Here is an 18,565-nt window from a genome sequence, read left to right as displayed (position 1 = left end):
ATTGATTTATCATTTGGTAGCAGTAGATATGCTTTTGTAGGGTTGCTTTTCCAACCGACACTACACAGCAATATCCTCAAGGAGGCTGCAAAACTTTTGAAAGCATCATTACTACAAGACCAATCACTGACAGCTTTCGTGCATTGTATGAGCACAGATATTCTGGAGATTCTTTCTCGAAAATTATCTGCTATGGACTCATTCATCACAGCAACTTTGTATTCGTGAGCTTTTTGTTTGTATTCAGACAATAAAGGCTATTACGTAGTTCCACAAGGATGACTTTTTTCATAGAAGTGTGCACTCTTGATATCCTGCTCAGTTAGGTGCCAAGGTCACATGAGAACATAAGTGAGCAATGGCGCACAAGGACAAAAAATTGTTGCTACATTCCACATGCTGACTCCACTAATATATCTGAGGTGTCGTACTGCAATACAGTTGAATCGCACAGGAATAAAGGGCAATGTGTACAGAAACTTCGAAGCTCCCTTGCTCCCATTGAACTGCATTTAAAGTTGAAAATTAGATAATAATAATTGGGTGTTTACGTCACGAGACAACTGAGTGAAAATTAGATCAACTGCAATTACTACATATAGCACCTTCCAGATGAATATAACAAAACATATGCTATAGACTCGGAAATAGATGGTATTGACAATTATAATAGGAGTCAGCTGGTACATGCAACATCAAAATGGAAATGTGGTTCTGCCATACTGTAGCATGAGCGCATGAATAAATTGTACATCGCCACATGACAGTTGTCAACTACTTAAAAGAAAGTTAGCTTGCGTTAACATGGGTACAGATTTGTCCAGCCAGTGCAGCCGTTTATATCTACACTGAGCACACAAGCATGTGGAAGAACATACACCCATGTTAACAGTAGCTATCGTTCTTTTACGTTATTGACAGCTGCCGTATGGCCGCATAGTTTATGTTTGTGCTAATGTGTTCAGTGTGAATATAACGCTAAACAGAAAAACGGTGTCCCTTTTGTGTCTCCTGAAGCTGAAGGCTTTTCTTTCAAGCAAAAATATATGCATGCTATTCTGCATCATTTTGTGAGCAGGACTATTAAAAATTGTTCGACGGCACTGCAGCTTTACACTGGTGTGATCTGTGCACTCTTGTTGTGTAGCCTCATCATACAGGTAAATCTTAAGAATGGAAAAACACATCCCTATGGAATCATGCCACATGATTTATCATATACACCTGCATCCACATTGCAATCATGCTTATATTTATCGCGAATGCCACAATGCCTCTAATTTGACTGTGTTGTGCATGTCTTCAACGTGTTCTGAATAGCTGAGTTCCAAAATAGTGAGCCAAACCAATACCCAATGTCATTCTAATATGCATATGTGTAGTACATCACTGTACTTTCAATTATGTTACAACTTGTTCTCCTTGCACCATCTCAGGTGCATGCGAAGTGTCCACGGTTTTTGCTGTGTGACATGTCCTGTACATTGGTACTCTCATTTCACACCAGCTCTCCTCTGTCTTGACTCGCACTCCACTTCCTAAATGTACAGCAGTGAGTGGAGGATGAACAGTATATGGGCATACTACGGTCACAAAGTTCTGATGTAACCAGGAATGTGTCATCAGCATCGTGACAAATGATTCTAACATCAATGGATCTGTCATTCGAAACAGTGCCTGAATGCTGTTGCAATACGAGACACCATGACATCCATTTATTGCTGGAAAGCTTCCTTCCTTCACATCATCACCAGGGGAAAATGTGGCATCTCGTGGACACTAATTTCACTGTAGACTGGCACCAAATGCCTGTGACGCATGATTGTATATGTGTCACACCTGGTTATTTATTTTGTTTGAGGTAAGCAGTTCTTCAACGCCATATGTGAAGAAAATTTATTGCTATACAAATATGTGGCTGGCATTAGCTTAGGCTTATGGGATACCATGCCATCCCCAACAAAAAAACATGTCTGTGTAAAAGCTAGCTTCACCATAGGTTCAGATATCTTGTGGTTGTGTGTGTGGAATTTTTCATTTCTTTTTAACGGGAAATTCACACTACTTCTGTTTCTTTTTAGAACCCCCCCCCCCCACATTTTCTATGGCACCTTTAGGGGTGCCAGTTCAGTAAAGTGGACCGACATAATTACATGCTCTTCTTGTGTGCCAACGTAATGCATTTGCCCAGAATCTGTAAAACTGTAGCTTTGGGTGCTGGTGTCTTCCAAACCATCTCCCATATGTTATGCATTAATTTTCAGCAGTTGTCTCAAGACAGTGCATGTTTATCACTCGTTACTGAAGTTAGGTGGTTAGTCATGCAGAGGCATCTACGTTATTTTACTACGAATTCAGCATTGTGTCCCATACATTTGCTGCAAGACTTTGTCCTTGATGATGCAGTACACCATGCTCACTACATTAAACTGTCCATCTGCATAGATTTGTGCTGACTGGATCAATATGTCGGCTTCTGCAAAGTGACAACTACCAAAGTGACTCAAAGAATAACTGAAATTGTGCAAGAAAGATATACAATTATGTAAATTTTAATAAAAATAATAAGCACATTGTAGCTAAGATGCACCTGATTTCAAGTTGCATCCTTTTCTTTGTACGAGGTTATTTGCATTGCGTCCATTTTTCCACTGCAGACTTCGTCTTACTATGTGATATAGATCAATACAGAAAGCGAGCAGACAATGATCAGTGCTGCTGCTTGCTGCGGCACTGAGATTTCATGCTAGAACGAGCACCTCTAGGTGAGCCTCGCTTTGATATTCCACTGTATTGTTTCTCAAGAAATAGCACAATCTCTCAGTACAAAGGTGTACACTCGAACTGCATAACCACACAGTGCACAAATGCAGCCTGTGCAATAGTTTTTCATAGCGTTATCATCTGTGTAAACCAAGAGAATTAGTCGAGTCAGGCCACAAATATGGACGATACAAACATGTAAGCCTCGAACGCACAGTAGCTGAGTTGCTTCTCTGTCTGAGTCTGTGAGTCTATGTTTCAGGATGTCTGCAATCCAGTAAAGCATGGAAAACTGGGAATAGTCTGAGAACTATTGCATGACTGGAAAACTAAAAAAACATGTGAAGAAAGCGGTGAAGAGCTGCTGAAGTAAAAGTTCACTAAATAAGTTTACACAATTGTACAGTGGCAATTATCTTTCTCATGGCATCACACAGGCCTCTTATGTCATTTCACAGTCAAAGTTGAGTGATCTGTGTCAGAGCGAATTGATAACTGTAACTGCATCCCTATGCAAATTCTTTCTGAACAAGAAGCCTAAATTAAAAACCTGAATAAGGACTAATTTAAAAGATCTTACTGCATCCTGCAGTCGTCCGTGTCGTCGTTATTCTGTCCGCGTCTTTTTGTTGTCTTCACACCATGAATTCGTACCAACTACCCCGCCTTCATACGCTTGTTTAGTGCATGAGATGCTGTTGGCAGCAGTATTATAGCATGGCATGAGCTATGGGGAGTTTTTAGGCATTGTGGGTGGTGATGGTTTGGCATGTAATGGTGCGATGATAATGCTAGGGAAATTGCTTACAATGCCATTATGGAGTTGAGAGAGAAGCTTGTGAAGAATGAGCATGGAAAAATAGATAAGTCCCCAACCAGGTGTGTAAAAGTGTTTCCTCAATAATATATTGCTTTGAACGAATAAGCACAATGCAATTATTGAACAAAATGGCAGCACATGCTTGTTTGTAGCTGATGTTGCAGCTCTTGTTGTGTGTGTTTTCTTTGGTCCATTCCTGTTTGCTCCATCCTTGAAATACCACTATTGAAACCGGTATAAGACCTCCTCCTTTATGAGGTATTTGGTTCATTTTAACATCTATATTTTGTGTACATGGTCTCAATAAACTACAAATTCTGAATGGCTCAGATGCAGTGTAATGGCATTAATTAAAGTGGCCTTTTATTTTAGCAATTATTTCGTCTGTGATGTCAAGTGCATCATAGCAGACAAGTACGCTCAATAACTGTAAGGACAAATATATACATTAGGTATGTTCCCATTTTGTGAAATTTCATCAGAGCAAGAGACAGTCACAACGTAATGATGAATCTTTGTTGGCTGAACAGAACAATCAATTAGGTGCTAAATGATTTGTACAATAATCTTATATGCTGAAATGCAGAAATAAAAGAGGTCAGAGGTAAGCACAGCACCGCACTGACAGGGGTCCACGACACTGGCAACTTCCACGCTCACAAGCAGGGACGCCCTGGGTAAGATGACGAAAACAGCGCTAAATGAAGAAACACACACACACACACACCCAGGACGAGGACGCAAACAAGGCAGCACCCTGAGTACGTTTTCCGTATGACTCACACTCCAAAGAAACACAGCCAGCAAAGAGATGCTCTAACGCGTTGCAGATTTGTGACACGTTGAAAGTACCACGTCGATTTCTTTAAACTATAACACCGTAAAAGTTATGCGTGTGGGAGTTCCATGCAGGATAAGGCCACCCTTGCATCAATGTTCTTTCTGTTTACATAGCCTACAGTGAGCAAGCACTTGCACACACGTAGCGAACATGACATCAGGCTCGAAAGCTTTTAAAAGACGCTGCTAGAATGCCCCAAGCAATCGAGAGGCTAACTTGATCGTTGGAGTTCACCACACAGGTCGCACAACAGACGATAAAAAAGCGATGGTCGATGCAGATTAAGTTATTGTACGCAACCACAATCGACGACCGAACACCGACAAAAGCACAACGATCACCTGCGCGAGAATACGTACTGTTGCCTTTCAAATAACATGGCAAACGCTCTCTATGTACACTTTTTTAGCGACCATATCAACCATATCTCGCAGAACTTGTCATTCATACAGAGGTAGGCATAAGCGCCGATTACCGACACCCTGATCCGCAACCGCCTGCAGCAGCGCCAGCGCCGCCTGAACAGTTCTTTCGTTAACAACCTCATAATAAAAAAACAAACGGGAGCCTTCCTCTTCGCAGTCCTGTCGTCTGCTACTTTCTCCCCCCCCCCCCCCTCAACCATCTCGTGACAATGTGAATAATGCGCATGCGTTGTGGTCAACCGTTTGGACAGCGTTTCATAGCCGGAGAGATCACGTGATCGATTTAAACCCGACGTCACTAAACCAATGGTTTAAGTCGGCTGGTGAATACGGCTATTGCAGACTGTCACGTAAGGTGTTGCGATTTTCAGCGGCAGCTGTTAGTGACTCTTGCTGACGCTGACGAAACGACGTAGTCGTATTTCGTATACTTTATTTCGTTGCAAAGCATTTATTGCACTGCAACGCCCATGGCAGAACCAGACACACAAAACCACACAACCCTGCTCCGTTGGCCGCCATTGTTGTTTACCTACCAAGTACAAACTGCGCATGCGTCAGGTTCGCCGCTCTGATTGGTCTCCTTGCTGCGTCGAACGCGCTGCTGTGCGGAAAAGTTGAGCTGTTGCGAACTCTTGTACGTCCGTGCGTGGGAGCTCTCCGTTAGCTCGTTGTCTTGGTAACTGACGGATGCAGGCCAACGGAACGGATGCCTGTGCGTCATAACGCATCAGTGAAGACCCCACTTCACCTCCAGCAATGGGAAAAATAGCAATCACTATTCTTGTAGGTCAACACAGACACAGATGGAATTACAAAATGGGGGTTTCCAGAGATGAATCTGAGCGCTAGTTGCCAACTGAAGGAATGATCACGGAGAAGTCATTTCATATAATCAAATCTCGCCCGAGAGGCCGGATTTTCGTCTCCGGAAAAAATGCCCCCAGGGAGAACCGCCTCCAAGAAAAAATGTCCCCATGAGAAATCGTCTCCGCAAGAAGAGTATCACGAAAGGTAGTTTTCGTCAAACGGCGCTATAGCGTAGCGTAGCGGGCGTGCCCAGCTGTGGGTAGGGTTGTACGCCAAAATAAATGTTTTAGAATAACACATTAAAAGAGATACGACAAAAAAGTCACGGAAGCTGGCAACAACTGTGCAACAGGAACTTTCGTTTCGTAGTGAAGGAGCGCAGCCGGGGCCATTTCGTCCGGATCCCCTGTAAAACCTGTGTCTGAACAACAGTAGAGAAATACTAGCATCCAGCGAACGATATTGTTAGCGAACTAATGCAGCGAATTATATCCATTTTATGTTGCCCGTTGAATGGAATGTAAATTTAATTATTCATTAACACATGAAAAAAAATTAAAAAGAACCCCATGTCTCCCAATTTCAACAAATCCGCAAAGCGAATGATAACACTCGGTCGGCTGCGATGTGCTTCTTCGGCTATCTAGATTTCAGTTCATAGTTGCATCTATATTTCAAGGGCTTTTAGTGCACAATTATCCGCACTTTACCCGCCACACACTTTCTTTTCGTAGTAAACAGGATGCAGATTATTGTTTTTTTTTTAAATCTTCTCTGGCTAGTCTATTTCCGAGCACCAAATGCTATGCATTCCAGTTATTTGATTTGTAATACAAGAGCCACAACTTTTTCATAATCTGCACCATCCCATTCAGTGATCATTCACTGGGGTGTCCACCTTGTGTCTCTCTGGCCTTTCCATTTTCAGCTTTCTGATTTTCGGCCTTCTGACAGTTCCGCGTTGTGATTTTTCGGTCTTTTGGCTTTCGGCCTTCTAACAGTTCGGCGTTATGAGTTTTCGGCCTTTTGGCTTTCGGCCTTCTGATAGTTCGGCGTTATGCTTTTCGGCCTTTTGATAGGCTCAATACTTACACTCAATCAGTCTAAATAACTGCATTGCATTTAGCTATTCAAAAAAAGAAAAAAAGGAGAAGGAAGCTCCTAAAACCCCTTGAACTCCGTCTTTATGTATAAATAAACATAGATAAAATGAAAGTAACTTGACGCGCGAGAAGATCTCGGAGCACAAATTCCGTCTCATAATGCTCTGATTATTACCCGGAAACTTCAGCACTATATTTTTAGACACTCCTTGGTTTTCACAGGGTAGTTCACATTACACCAGACCTTTCATTCAGCGTAGAGTCACTAGTTCAGGAGAGAATCCCCAGTGACCCGGAGCTTTTCCTTATCTTCGTCAGTAGGCTTCCCTTTGTTCGCGGTGCAAAAACATACGGGTACAGGTTTTGGGTCATCCCACGCCCAACCAGCAAGGAATGTCGAAAGATGGAAAATCCAGGGAACCGGTATCAAAAAATTGGGCATACCTCAAAATAAAGTGATCGAAGTCCCCGTTGAAAAATAAACTACTGTAAATAAATGTTATCTGGCTATAAAATGCACAGTTGTGCGCGGGAAACTGCCAAAGCGCACTTAGACTAACCTAAACATGAAAATGCAATTAAAAAATGGCTAGGAAGCAAGCGAGCTGGTGAAGATGGTCTCGGGGTTTTACATCGTGCATCAAAATGCAAACACTGAACTTTTACTAACCTAATAATAAACTAACGAACGTGCTGTTCCGTCGTGTCCGCCCTGCTAAGCCTAAGTCGCTAAAACGTGGCTTCGTTCGCTAAAATGACTTGGACAGACATCGAAATTTTGTGAGTTTGTGTGGTAAATAGTGATGTCGGATTTTTAAACACGGCATATCATCGTACGAAGCAATCGAGCACTGTCGTGGGTATTCCTTGTTTCGAGAACGCGAATTTGGGTTCCGGAAAAGATGGTTCCTCATTGCGCGGGCAGAAATAATGGTGCAGCGGTCGCTTGATAGATTTTTCTTATTGGTTCACCTGGAGCGTTGATGAAAAAAAAGATAGAAATAAAAAAAAAATCAATAAAAGAAAGAAAGAGAAGAACAAAGAAAGCTGTAGTTGTAAATACCGTTCCTAAGGAACATTTATCTCTGTGTAGTCCGCTTGCTCGTAAACACATTCCTCATGCTAACCCACTTTTTCGCATCCAGGAAGCGGTCCAAGGGCCGCTTTGTTCACCCGTTCGGCAACTTGATAGGTTTTTCCCCTCTGACACATAGTGACTAAGCATGCCATTACATGTCTTTCATCCCTAGTCCCCAACCCTTTTTCAACTAAAAACTGATGTCAAATAATAAACATTTTTGACAAATAAATCAGTCAAATGAGCAAATGACATCTTTGGATGACGCTCACTGGGTGGTGCTCCTATATCGCATATCGTATCTCCAGTATGGTATTTTCCTATTGTAGGTCAGACACAGATTTTGCAGTTGTTCTCTCATACTTTGGATGTCGATGAACCGTATCTTCAGCAGAAGCGGAGTTGTACGGACAACGAAACAATGAATAAATGGCTGTACAGCTTTCATTATACATAAACATCGACACAGAAAAGATGCAGGAGACAACTGCAAAACCCGTGTCTGGCCAACTGTAGAAAAATACGAGCATTCAGAGGACCATATCACTAGCGAACTAGTGCAGCGAATTATATCGATTTTATGTTACCCATTGAGTTGAATTTCAAATCAGGAGAGCGAATGGTAACACTTGGCCGGCTGTGATGTGTTCCATCGGCTATCTGCAACCACGCCCCTGTATTTTTGGCAGCGCAGGTGCTTGCGGGACCATTTTTTCCTTCCACACAACCAGGGACAATTTTTTTTCTTATATCCCGCGAATTTCGAGATCGTGGATTTCGCAACCGGGAATATCGAGGTCCTCCCGAAAATTTCAGAAGTTTGCAACTGACTGAGGCGTGCACTCTTAGCGAAAAGAAAAGGAAACGGCGAATTATTATTATGGGAGGCGACGGTAGAATTCCTAGCATTTTTTCAGCCTTACCAACATTACAGCACAGTCCTGCTGAAAGTTAGTGTAAAGAATGACTGTAAAGCCCGGCTTGCACTAACCGGAAATACGAGAGATTCTCGTTAGACTTATGAGACAGTTCAAACAGTTGACTGAGTTCGCACAAACTCGAACCGGCAGAATCGGGCAAATTGACGTTTCACGTGAAGCTAATAAACTCGTCTCACTCTTCTATACTCGCACCGTGCGCAGAGAGAGAGAAAAGAAGAGGGTTGTTGATGGTCGGTGTGCCATCTCTTTGCATTACACAGGCCACGACTATGCAGGCTCAGAGGATAATCCCTTTACGAGCAGCTAAGCAAACTTTTGTACTGGTCTCCAAGGCCATGACCTAAGTCAGTGGGCCATGAAAGTAATGAGAAGAGAGAGAGAGAGAAATAGGATGCAGGAACCAACATGTCATACACATCCAATGCCACCCATACGAGCAAGCATTCTTGCGCACCGCTTGCTCGGCGGAAGGATACGGTCCACGCGGTTTTTCTCTTGCGTCACCAGATGTCAACACAGAATGACGTGTTTCACTGGGCTTTCAGTCCGTGTGTATGTGTACTCTTGTTTCATGCTTTTTTATAAAAACGAAAAGTGGTAAACATATAAATTTGGTGTCTATCGATTCCAGAAATATTTCGAGAGAAAGTAAATGTGAAGTTTTTTCGAAATGGCTGTAGAAGTTTAATAAAAACATGTTCAAAGAGGAGGAGAAAAATTGTGTGTTTTTTTCACATTCGTGAGGTCGCCGTAAAATACATACGACATGTATCAGAAATGTATCAACGTTATCCGATTAATCTCGTCTTCCTCTTTATAGTGAAACCACCCGCGTTAAAATCTGCGCGGTGGTTACCAAGAAAAAGCATAAAATATGTTCCATAGGAAATACATTGGGATGGAGAGCTGGTACGCCTCTTAACCCTTCGTGGTGAGTGATGAGTACTGGCTTGTGATCCTATTCCGTGGATCTCCCTGCCCTCATCGGGGTTGTAGAAAGGTTCTTTTTTTTACTTTTTGCAAACAAGTTTGCAAGTGATGCAATGTTTCAGAAGCAGACTGTGGGTCATTTTTTCCATCAAGGTAATTTCTTGCATGTAGACGTGTAAACGAAGCATGGACTTCTCCATGCGTGCCACACTTCGCTTCGGGAAAACTTAATTGATTACCATGAACAGTGAAATGCAAAAGGCTTCGTAAAGGATGCGAATTTTCATCTATGAAGTACTTTCTTCAGACTTTAGCACCAGTGCCGGTAGGTGTCCCCTGCAATTAAGTGCTCGCACTGCCGGAGGTTTGTCGTGCGAGTTCACTTTTCTGCCTCGTAACTTAGCATTTTTTTTCCTTACCATATCGTCGCGGCTCTCTTATGCTGAGTTAAAATGGCAGATCTCAGATTTGAGCCAGTTGCGGAACCTTTATCAGCACGCAAGAGCAACGGAATTTCGTCTTTTCATTGTTGTTGCGGCTTGCCCTGCACTGGCATCAATGCGCGTGGAAGCCAAGATACGCGGTGAGATATCTGCGTGATTTCGAGTGGAACGAACCGTTCCGAAAGACTGCACCATACAACTACATTCGTATCTGTATTATGTTGCTGGGCTAGTTTAATACCAGTAGAACTATACTTCAAGGCACAGCGGCTGAAGTATCTATTGCAATTAATCAAAAGTGAGTTTAATTTGCCACACCTGATAGGAGAAGCACGCGGCTCAAGGGATACGCATTCTCTTGCTTTACAGGGAAATCCGGTTTGCACAGACGTGTTCAAGTTTTCTTTCTTTCCTCTGCCAGTCGACGATTGGAACAATCTTCCGGCGAACATTGCTAACGAACAAACTGCCCCTGGTTTTGCGTTTAAGTTAGAGACTGCAACACCTGTTGTAATTGTCTGTTCTTGTGTTGTTGTAAATTGTGACCTATCCTCCTGTGACTATACCCCCCAAGCATGAGTGAACAGTATTGTAAATACAGTCGACATCTGTTAATATGACACTCGTTACATCCTCACTTTATGACCGCTTTTCTGGGGCACCGTTTGTTCGCAATGGAGGTCCTGTGTATAGGCACCTCGTTATTATAGTCAATAATTCAACTATGACCAACATTTCCGGGGACGAACTGAGGAGCACACGTGTGTTCTTCCCCGTTATTGTGACCGTCCACAACAGACAGAGTTATCCTCCTGGCCCAAAAGTTCAGCGGTCCAGGGATGACGTACGGGCGGTATGTATTCCAGTATGTATTGAGTCAGGGGAAAAGCAGGTGGTGCACGATCCCCAGATTTAAACTCCCCCGTTCCGAATCCCCTAGCACGAAACAACCGGCTGATCTCCACAGCCCACCCGGCTCACTCGTCGAATTTCCCCCGCCTTAGTGCAGTGGCCCACAAAGGTTGCAACTGAAGAAGAATTGTTTGAGAGGCTAAACATTTTTTTAATCTTTCATTTTTAAATGGCGAGGCTTAAGCGTGTCAGGTCCACATGCCGCAAAAATGCTGAATTTTGTTGTCCAACTCATCAACGAAACTTTTGATAAAGCTTGGGGTTTGATTGGGGATCAGTCACGGGTTTCCTACTATCAATATAGCGTTTGATGGAACGGGTCACCTGTCGTTAAAAGCATTGTGTTCGAGGATTTCTAGTTCTATACAGGTGTCATGTAACAACAACAACAATAAATGATGACGATGAGATGGGGGTCATGTAACAAGTAGTTCATGATGCTTCCGGCTACCCTGATAGTACACGTGCGACCGTATAGTTGAAGGTCTGATTTTTATCATTCATGTGTCTTCCTTAGTCACTCCTTTCTCTGCTCTCCGCATTCGTATAGACCATAGCACCAAAAATGTGCTAAAATTTGTGATGCATAATAGGAGTAGTATAGAAGTTGTGAGAGACTCAAACAATGAGAGTTAGCAACATGGACCCCGGGCCGACTTTTTTCGCGATTTCTTCCGCGCGCGGTGGGTGGCGCGTGGGCGGAGGGCTACCTGTGCGCTTACCGGTGGGCGGACGGCTGCGCGTGCGCTTATTGTTGCGCATTTTTCAGCCGGGGCTGACTTCTTTCGCGATTTTTCCACCTGGGCCGTCTTCACTCGCAAATTTGTTCCGCTACAACAGGTGTGCGGTGGGCTGTTTCCATGCAAGTATAGACATGCAAAGGATAGCCATACACGAAGTACAAGTGAAAATATATTTATTAATGCCAATAGTGCTGGGAATTATGTTGTGACTCTGTGTGGAGGAGAAAAACCCAGCCAAAAAACCTGACGCAGAAGGAACACAATACAATACACGTAACAAAGATTCTTATTACAGGTACGATACAATAGCATTGAAGAGGTATCACACATCAAACACAATATTTATTAATGGTAATCATACACACAAGTTTTCAATGAATTAGAATTAAAATGGAATAGCACATTTCATCACAGAAGATATTCTTAATCAATACGATTACAATCAAAATTACAAGTTTTGTGATAAAATGTCTGAGACGTGAGCACCAACATGGCCAACAGTGGAGTTTTACTTACAATTTCTCATAGATGTAAGTAATTTCGAGCACAATAGGGAAGCTAAGTTTAATATTCCAACATGACACAAATTTAATTAATCAGTTTCGTATGAAGTGAATAGCGCACACATAAGGAAATAATTCGAATCAACACAACACAATCAATAGCTATCACTAGTATAGAACCAAACCAACGTATCCTCCAACATGTAGGCAAATAATAGCTAAACAATACGATATCAAAACGAGAAACGGACACCACATTTAATCAAAGAAGATATTCTTAATCAATATAATTACAATCAAAATTACAAGTTTTATAATAAAAAGTCTAATATTCCTATACGTGAGCACCATCATTGCAACAGTGGAGTTTTATTATACACAGTTTATATTATACACATACATATATTATATACAGTTTTATTATAACAAGTCTGAGTCGCGATCACTATTATTGCAACACTAATAATTTCCTCATTATCATGTTTCTTATTAAGTGTTTTAAGTAATTTCAAGCACAATAGGGAATCTAAGTTGCATATATTGTGTTCCAAAATGGCAAAGCTTTTAATTATTCAATTTCTTATTAAGTGAATAGCGCAGACGTAAGGAAATAATGAGAAGCAACACGACCAACAGATAGTACAGGCGTTTCCGTAGCACATTGAACATATCCAAGCAATTGTCCCATCCTTATTGCGGTGTTGAAGGCTGTACATCTACCGACCAAGTATGGGAAAGTCATTTCCTCTGCGACTCTTGATGATATCCATAGGGAACTGAGGCCCCTTCATATGACGGGTGGTTTTGTAAGATATTCCTAGGGCTCATGGAATGCTGAGTACCGCCAGAAGAACCCGTATACCTGACAATTGTTGACATCACTTGATTAGATACCGACGGCTCAACCACTACCCAAGCAGCACAACGTACTGAAAGTCGAGTGCAATGGGGGTGGCCGGTATGTGTCTTATCAATGTTCTTTAGTTTACCGAGTCGGTTCAAGGTCTTCTACCTATCCCAAGCAGCACAATGTACTGAAAGTCGAGTGCAATAGGGGTGGACGGGTAGGTGGAAGGCCTTGAACAAACTCATGAACCTAAAGAACATTGATAAGACACATACCGGCCACCCCTATTGCACTCGAGTTTCAGTACATTGTGCTGCTTGGGATCCGTCTACCCCTGTTGCACTCGACTTTCAGTACATTGTGTTGCTTGGGTAATTTTCACAGTTGACACCCTGCATTTTTTTGTTTTCCGTTTTGAATGCAATACATTGGTGAAACCGGCCAACAAATGAACAACCGCCTTACCGGACACAGAACCGACACGTCCAACAAACTCCCCAAAGCAGTCGCCGAACACTTTAACGTTCCTGGTCACAATTTTGACAACATTAAACTATATATTCTAGAAACCGGGTTTAGATCCACACGTGACAGACGTGATAGGGAGTCTTATCTCATATACAAGTTCAACGCTCTTCACCCGTCCGGTATCAACAAATCACAAGGCACCCTAGAAACACTTCACAAATAAAATATGCTTTTCCCCATCTACCTCCATTATCATCTGTTATGTTCTGCATGGCCACTGCTTTCTGCTCTCTTTATTGCATGCCACAACTTTGTATTACAAATATATATTAAAAAAAAAAAAAAAAAAAGATTTGCTCGTTCTGGAATTTTCCCCACGTAACCACTAACCTCCTTATCTTTCGCTATGCTTGCGAATTCTTGCCTGTTGTCCCGTTTCGTCCACGTGTTCGTGAACCTTCCATTCTTCTGCAACCGGTCTGTAGCCTAGATCACTACGTTCACATAATCCCCTCCACACTCTAACAAAGCAGCCATTCACTCCCGCCGTAAAAACCCGTACGGACCTTTCTTCCCTCCGGGCTGTTGACCCACAGTTCGCATGAACCTTTAAACACGTCACACCTAACCCTTTAAATATCATGCCAATGATGAGGACGGTGCCCAGAAGAAGAACAGTCTCTGTTCGAAATATCGGCGGCTTCTGTCCTGAGGCAACTCCCTTCCTACATCTCTACCGGTTCGCTGGATTTCTACCCATCTAGGAACGGAGTAGGCCTGTTATGTAGCTCTACAGGACGAATATGTGATCAAATAAGAGGCCAAGGTTTCCCTTTACACGTGAGCAGTAAAAATTAAACAAGTCAGAAACATGAGAAGTGGAGAAGGAGCGTACGCAGAACGGTGCCTGTTTGATTGGTCGTGGTTTGAAAAGTAAATGTGGTTCTGCTTATTGGTAGTGCAGTTGTGTCGTGACACATTGCCTTTGTGTTGTGGATTAACTAGTACACTGCTGTGAGCTCGGACAGAGTAAGGCTGGCAGGCTTATTTTCGACATGCTTCAGTACGGTTTCAGATCGATTCACGCTGCGAAGGCAGTGTGCCGGCAAGTACTGTCGTCTATGTTACGCTGTCTATCTTATTAGGCTTGCTTTAAGTGTACCTTGCTGGCACTGTGCGTGTGAAAAAAGAGATTTTGGGAACAGAAAGTAGCAGGACTACACCGCTTCATCAGCGTGGGCTCTATTTGCAATAAGTGTTGATCCATTTCTCATTTCTCTCGCTAAATGGCTACCTCACCGCTAAAGACGTGAATGCAGACAACAGCAGTAAGCTATTAGCCACGCATTTCCTGATAAAAGCAGTTTTATGGAACATATAAAACGGAAGCGTTGAACCGGTTCGCGAACCGGTTCGGGGCTGCGAACCGGTTTGCGAACCGGTTCGATTTTTGGCGTGGCCGAACCGGAACTGAACCGGAACAAAATCAAAACAACGCGAACCCGAACCCGAACCGAACCCGTATTTTTTGCGGTTCGACACCCTGATAATAAGGGCCCTAATGGCTCAAGGCATGGCTTATACCCTGCTGAATGTATATCCATACCTGGCTGCAACATTGCATATCAATGCAGGTTGCAATACACATTTTGAGTTTTGGCCGTTATGAGACACCTTCGGCCATAATGAGACTACCTTCGACCGTATTGAGACTTTGGCCGTAACGAGACACTTGGGGATTAAAGGATTATTGGCCGTATTGAGACTTTCGGCCGTAATGAGATACAATTGGGCAAGAAACCATTGCGTAGAAAATAATGGTAGCGATCTGCGAAGACAAAAAGAGCACTCGTTGGTAATGCGTTCAAAGCAATACACGCCTGCTAAACGTCTAAAGCAGGAATACGTTTGCCAGCTCAGAGAGCTAAAGACAGCAAATTAATTGAAAGCAGTCGAACAACAGATAATTCGAGACGTAGAGGTTGTCGTGCAGTGCATATAATAAGCATGCATAGACGTGGTGCCCGTGACACGTACGAAATAGCTAGCCCAATGCCCCTTCATCTGCATCTGCGCGTTATTTCAGTGCATTTACTTGGAACGTCACATTCTCTGTCCTCGTCCTCGCCATGGCACCACGGTGCGTTTGCTTCTACCTGGCTGCTCCGGATTCAGTTTTATGAGAGTAATGACACAGGTAACCGACCGCAAGTAGAACAATGAGGTCAACAACCAGACGAAAATGATGTTGTCACACATGTAGAAATACACACACACGCGCACATAAATGGGATGATGTGGAGGGTCATTCACCCTCGCTATGGCGGTACGCTGCCCCATTACCATACCATACGTATACCATTAAGCTTCCTGCTTTCCGCTCTCGAATATTAGGGTCACAGCCATCTGGCTCAGCAGAGTACTATAGTCTGGTGCAGAATCCACATTTGCGTAGTCAAAGCACGGCAGCAAAATGCGTGAACTCCAACGTGCTCCGTAGCCGTACGTAAAAATTACATGCAGCTGCGGCTTCGCATTTCATGGGGAGGCAAACCGTGCTCAGCCTTCGCATGTAGGGAGTGTCCAGGACTTGTTGCCGGGGTCAACACCCTATTTAACAGTATTTATAAGAGTGTTTGTGAAGCCTGATGCAGAGTCGGTACTGCATGCACAGTGAAGCGCGATGCTGCTCATCAGTCTTATAGCCATCACAGTTTGTTGGTGTGGAGCATTCAGCTCACTTGCTCAACGACCAGATTTGCAACGGTATCGAAACGCTGGGAAGGTGCGTATGATCTTAAACAATGCGGTGTGTATTAGGTTGCATTGACGTTAAGCTGGAAACGAAGATCACAATCTTCAGTGCATCAATACGGACGGTAAAATACACTACAGGTTCAGAATGATTCAGCCTGGGACGGCACTGTTGTTGCTTTTCACTTCAGCTTTGATGAGCTGTACATGACAACATTCGTCTCTAATGATTGGGAGTGTTAAATTTCTTTAGTTTATTCAGGTGTTTCTAATTATCCTTCACTGTAAGAAAATATTCCGTTTCAAAACGGGAACGAATGCTGCTATCCGTTGATGCCAGCCAATTGCCCGTAGTCTTCCGTTACGGCTCTGATGGTAGACGGCGAATGTACAGGAATGCACCCGTAACTGAGAAAAACGGTGTTGAGTCTGTTGTGAACTGCCAACGGCTACCACTCAGTAAATAGTACATCATCACCGAAGTGCCGTTTGGGCAAGGTACTGCTATATATCAGTAAGTATAGGAAACTGTACTCGTGATGTGCCTCTTCATTACGGCAGCAATTCACTAATTATAATGACGGGGCGCTGTCCAGTAATGAAACGATGATTCCGCTTTAAAACAGGGATAAATGCTGTCGGCCATGATGCTAGCTGGTTTCCTGTTGTTTTCCTTTGCAGTCCTTATGATCAATGCGAGATGTCCAGAGATTTTGTTTCATTGTTAATTGTTCAATTCTCATGTTTTGTGTGTCCAGAGAGGATAGCTTTTCAATAATAACCCTTTATTTTGGAAATTACTGGAAAGACTACAAATAACTTGTGCATGACTTTGGTGGCGGAACATTTGACCGCTATGTATCACATGAGCTGAAAAGAAAAGAAAGTATTACTGAGCCTCCTTAGTCATAATACTTCCACAACAAATTAAATTATTTGATGAATAAAGAAATGTAATATGCTCGTAGGAAGCATTTACAACTTACATGTTCCCACTTCTTGCTATATTCATCTGCTGCCCTCACTGCCTCACGCATTTATGTATGTAGCCGTCTTGATTTTTTTATGCCTGCTGGCTCCCTTCGTTCTCAATGATACCAACCAGGTGCCTAAAATCACAACCAATTAATAAAATTTCCTTATGAGTATTCAAAATAATTGCATGAAATATTCTTAGTTTCACATGGTGTAATGATCAGGACAAACACTCCATTTCTCTACCAACTATTCCAAATAAGTTTATGAAGAACACTACACGTCCACCACTGCAAGTGGCACAACAAATCTCTGAGCACATAGATAGGATTCTTTTTCATCCGTGAAACATGCTTATCAGCATAGTTCAGCATGGCGGAGACATCACCATATGTGAAGCATATGAATGTCTCTGAAAGGTTAGCAGTTGATATGGCCTCTGCTATACGTATGTGTTACATCGCCTGCTGTATTTACTGCAGTATGTATTGTACCAGCCGAGTAAATATGTAGTATAATATAAGGAGGGTTCTTGCGAGACAGGCCCGCAGATAATCTAAGCTAGAGCAATATCTAAACTTCCAAACCAGTTTTTTGTTACTCTACTACATGACGTGAGTTTCAAAATGCTATATTTTACCTGTATGTGATATGCTCTCCTACAACATTTCAATGCATGTCACAACATTTTTTTTATATCTGCTGTACTCTATCCAGGTAAGCCATGCAAACAGCAAATATACCTGTGAATAAATATCAGGAGTGCCTCCCACCTTCAATGGATATGCAGGGCCATGACGCTGCCATGTGTGCCACTTCTTGTCGTTGAGAGGGAAGCAGAACATTGTCTGCTTCCAATGCATCAAGTACTGTCTTGCTGAGGCTCTCCCAAGGGTAATAAATTCGTGAGAGCAGAGGCATTTGTGGGATTGGTGAAGGCGCACTCACACATGTTGACTGATCTAAACAGGAAAGCAAAACAAAAAATGACACTTAAAGCCCCAAGCAAGAGGGCAAAGTGGCATCTGGAGATGTATGCACTATACCTTGTTTCCATAGTCCATTTTTAACAATGAAAATGTCACCGAGGCATTTCTCAGCACCAGCAACCATACAGCGAAGTGATAACTCATCCACTAAATACACCTAGAAACAAATAACTGGTGTTACAAAGATTTTTAGAACAACAATGCAATTGAAGCTCATACG

The 18,565-nt window shown here is 42.8% G+C and overlaps 1 long non-coding RNA gene across 1 annotated transcript; it reads right to left on the bottom strand.

Moving 5' to 3' along the window:
* Positions 1–17,068: 17,068 nt before the first annotated feature.
* On the bottom strand, positions 17,069–18,289 carry LOC135400551 (uncharacterized). Its single transcript, XR_010424620.1, has 3 exons — positions 18,100–18,289; positions 17,368–17,490; positions 17,069–17,251 (listed from the first exon to the last, which is right to left on the bottom strand). It is a non-coding gene; the product is annotated as an uncharacterized LOC135400551 (long non-coding RNA).
* Between the last annotated feature and the right edge of the window lie 276 nt (positions 18,290–18,565).

Source organism: Ornithodoros turicata, chromosome 1 (assembly GCF_037126465.1).
Source record: "Ornithodoros turicata isolate Travis chromosome 1, ASM3712646v1, whole genome shotgun sequence".
Taxonomy (NCBI): Eukaryota; Metazoa; Arthropoda; class Arachnida; order Ixodida; family Argasidae; genus Ornithodoros; species Ornithodoros turicata.
Note: the sequence above shows the minus strand (reverse complement) of the source record. Positions and strands in the feature narration are given on the sequence as shown.